Source organism: Corvus moneduloides, chromosome 2, assembly GCF_009650955.1.
Source record: "Corvus moneduloides isolate bCorMon1 chromosome 2, bCorMon1.pri, whole genome shotgun sequence".
Classification (NCBI taxonomy): Eukaryota; Metazoa; Chordata; class Aves; order Passeriformes; family Corvidae; genus Corvus; species Corvus moneduloides.
Window position 1 is genome coordinate 57,697,239 of NC_045477.1, and position 4,663 is coordinate 57,701,901.

Below are 4,663 nucleotides of genomic sequence, written 5' to 3' on the forward strand. Positions count from 1 at the left end.
GAGGGGAAGGAGGAGGGGGAAGCTGTTTAAATGAGTAGAAAAAGCCCAGGCAAGCTTCAGAACCTAAGCCCTCACCTGCTGCTGCATTAACGTCTGCAAAAGATTTTCATTTGCTTTGGTCATATGGATTGTGTAACGTGCTATCTCTAGTTTTGTCACAGAATTTCAGCTGAACATCTATAGGCATAAATAAATCCATTCCTCTGGTGAGGAGAGGAGACAAGGGGAGAAGTGTTGGACTCATTGATCCTCGTGGGTCCCTTCCAACTCAGGATAGTCTATGGTTCCCTTCTATGATTCTGTAGGCCAGCCAAACCTGAAGTACATGGAGGATGCTTGTGTGTGCCTGGCATAAACAGATCTAAGATGTGTCACTGCCAAAGGCAGCTCCTCTCCAGCACCTCTGTGCACCTATACATTCACATCAGGGCAAGGCAGAGACTGCGCAGTACAGCAGATATCACTTCAATTCATTGAAGTTACAGCCCCATCACAAGCACTACTGCAAGAGGGAATCACGTGCAAGCCACAGGGCCTTCCGTAGCTACATGCTGTTAAGTTGGTATAAGCAGGTCACACTGCTGCTGCCTACACCCACAAAAAATCTGATAGAGACTCACAGTCATTTAGGAAGATGTGTGACGTTTTCATTCTGTCTTGAGACTTTGATAGAGCCAAAATAGTCTAGCTTCACACTTTTTAAACCATATCCCTTTGGGGCGTGGGAGGATATATGTTGCTGAGGGGAAGAAGAAAACCCTTTCATATGTATTTAATTCTCAGCAGCTGGTAGTCTATTCAGCTTGCTAAACAACTTTACATATGTAACTTCAGTGCTTAGCAAAAGAGAGAATTACAAGTTTGAGGAAGGGGAAAAAGCCCCCAACCCTAAGTCACATTTAGAGATTCCAGGCAGATTCCAGTATCAAAACGGAAACAAGAATAAAGTGTCCAGATGTTTAGGAGAGAAAAAAATTCCTCTGCATGTCGCTGAAAAAGATTTGTAATGTCTACAGAAGTCTTCACTGCAGTGTAATCCTTCCTTCCATCCCCCCAGTTTTCAGTTATCTTCTCTGTTCATGATTGCCTTTATATTGTCATTGACATTGTGTTGCATTAAGTCAGTCTCTAATATTAGATGCAATTATGATACGTGACATTGAAATCACGCTTAAAGTAAGATTCCACTTGAAGGAGTCATCTTAGATCTATGTCTTTGTAAGGCTGTTTATTGCTTTTGTGATTATGCTATCAAGTATTCTTTGTATACAAGTACCAAGGTGCTAACAGCGAGATCCAAAACAGATAAAAGGAGCCAAACATTTGAGTAACTTGAATTACGGTGTCTGCAGTCAGACTTGTCATCTAGAAACACCTCCCCAGCTGTTTCTTCACCTCAGTTTTGGAAAGTATTGCAGTTATATTTTTTCTTGATTTGACCTCTGGGCCCCCAGGACTATGTCGTGCCTCTGCACAGTGCTAGAATTAAGTCTATTAGTGCTAATAGCCCCTATGCCCAGACATGGAGAAACTGGGAAATTAGATGACCCATGGATGCTGTTGGAGCCAAAGTGACTCTTGATCCCCCACTGGACATACTGACACACTGTCAGGCCTAGTGGAAATTAGGAGTTTAAAACATTTTGCGGATTTACGTCCTATTCTCAGTTACAATTTTTTTACCCCAGACTTAGAAAACTGGACCACAACCTGATCTTTTTATCTCAAACATCATATTCCAAAAGTTTCTGTGTCATATTGTGCCATGGGTCACACTGACTTGTGCCTTCTGTCTTGTAAGAATGCCTGTAACAGCGGCTCATCAGTCGCACACGTAAGTGTAACTCACAGGCAATTAACTCCACTAGGAGTAGGATCCAGCTACTTCATGGTTAAAATCATGACAGCAAGAGTTAACAGCAGAAAACAAATTTAGAAGGAGAAGAAAAAAAATCAACAAAAATAAGATGTGACAAGTGCTTATTTACATAGTCATTTTTCAGGAGCTGAGCTGCACTTTAATACATAAATGCATTGTACCTTTAGTAAAACCTTCCTCCTGAATAGCTAATAAGTTATATTTAAGTGCTTTCACCAATGAACTGACTTACTTTAGTTACTGTGAAATCATTTTTATTATCCTTCTCTTCAAAAAAGTTGGAGTAGCTAAAATCATTTTGGTGCACCTCCTGCAAGGTCATGAATTATTGAAGACTAAAGCTAGAGTGGTTGCACGAAGAAAAAGATAGTGAGGGCATTTTCACAGTTACTGAGATGATGGCTGGAAGGGAAGGCAGGAGCCCTGGAAACATCTGCAGGATTGTATCTTAATGATGGGAGTGGTGGAAAAGACCGAAGCTGACTCACCAAACATTAAAATATTTAATTGTGTAACAACAATGTATGGAGACTCCAAGTGAGCATGTAAGGAAGTTGTAGATGCTGCTTTGTGGCACATCCCAGATTGCTCTGCCAGGTATAGAGGGCCCCTGATGAAAAGGTACCTATGTGCTGTTGAGAGTGATGTGGACTGGTGGTTAAATATTACATTAGGATCAGAAGAAACATAACAAATCAGAGCTTGCAAAGGACTTTTTTTTATCTTGAATGGGAATCACACTACTTCTTCCCCAGCTGCAAGTAAAATAAACCTAACTGGGAATCTGGCAGTCCCCAATTCAAGAAACCTGATCTGCTATCAGTAACCTCAGCACTCAGATCTTTAAGCCTCTCTTAGCTGATCTGCTTGTCTCCTGCAGCAGTTCCTTCCACAGAAATTCCCACTGATGCCAGTGCGGGAAGCACTAAACAATTACGGGCTGGCCCACTGTTGAACACGGTAACTAGGCGCTCATGATTTGGGGAGGTATTTCTGTCTGTTCAGGCCACTGGCAGTTTTACAAGGCAGAATGTCCTTGTTCTTGGCCCAGGTGAGACTAGAAGGCTTCCCACCACACAGCATTAAGAACAAAGGACTGACTGGACCAGCAGCACCAAGACTGGACCCAGAGTCCCTTGAAGCGTTGGCTCCAGGACACCAACACAGAGTGGTATAAAAATACTGATATTTTGTGTTGTGCAGCTCTCAATACTATTTTAAATATGATTCTAAGTTCAGCTGTACTTCAGACTTTATAAAAAGCAAGCAAACAAAAGCCAAGCACAGAACTATTGCAGGATACTTCCCTGATGTGACTCCTTTGTTATTACACCTTGGCCATCTGTCCTCCCCACTGGGTCTCATTGCACAGGACTATTCAGGTTGGGAGGGACTTCAGGAGGTCCTTGGTCTTACCTGCTGCTCACAGCAAGGCCACATGCAGGGTCAGGCAGTGGATCTTGAAAAACTCCCAAGGAAGGAGAATGCACAACCTCTGGGCAATCTGTGTCACTGCTGGATTGTGGGATGAAACAGTATTATTTATGTCCAACCTGCACCTCCCTTTCAACTTGTGCTCCTTTGTTCTCAACCACCCACCACGCATGACGTGGAGAGCCTGGACCCATGTTCTTTACGACCTTATGATGCTGAGGGACTGCTGTGACAACCCCCAGCAGCCCTCTCTTCTTCAGAGTGAATGAGGTCTACCCCTACAGATCCTCCTCACAGGGCAAAGTGCTCCAGCTCCCAAACACTGGGGTGGCCTTTACTGGATCTGCTGTGGTTGCCCAACGTCTTTGCTGTTCAGAGGTCCCCAGACTGGATTCTGCAGCTCGGTGTGGTTGGCTGAGAAGAGCAGAGCTGTTTCTGTCCATCTGGTGACCATGCTCCTGCTCACACAGCTGGGAGGCTGCTGTCCCTCTCTGCTGCCAGGACATGCTGCCGGCTCTTATTCTTGCTGTGGTCCAGGCCCCTTTCAGCAGAACCACTCCCCAGCCTGGCATTCCCCAGCCCCTGGGACTTCAAGGGGTACCTCCTTCCCAGGCACCAGGCTCTGCACCCATCCTTGTGGAATTTCACGAAGGGTTCCCGTCACCCCATTCCTGCAGCCTCTCCAGGTCCCCCTGAATGTCAGCTCTTCCCTCCACTGTAAAGAGTGGTTCACATCATTTAGCATCATTGGTAAACTTGATGAGGGCTCAGTCTCCTTCTCCAGGTCACTGACGAGTTTGTCGAACAGGAAAAGACCCAGGACACACCAGCTTTCTAGAAAGTAAGCCCCTTAACCACTTCCATCTGCTCCCAGTCATGCCAACAACTTCTTATCTATTGAGCTCTTCACTAGAATTTTGTTTACACTTCTTTCATTATATTATAGAATCACAGAATGGTTTGGGTTGGAAGGGACATTAAAGATCCTCTATTCCAACCCCTGTGCCATGGGCAAGGACACCTTCTACTGGACAAGGTTGCTCAGGGCCCCATCCAACCTGGCCTGGAACACTGCCACGGATGGGGCATCCACAGCTTCTCTCAACCTGTACTAGTGTCTCACTACCCCATAGTGAAGAACTTCTTCCTAACATTGTATTAGTCAAATTGTACTCACTGGAGCGTTTAGGACCTCTATTACTCTTTGCAGCACAAACTGTTCACTCACCTGCCAGATGTAAGGAACACCCAAGTTGCCCAGATCAAATCCAACAGTCAGGAGAAATTACTGCATACAGAACCATGTTTGATGCAACATTTACATCATACAATAATTTTGGAGAACTTTGC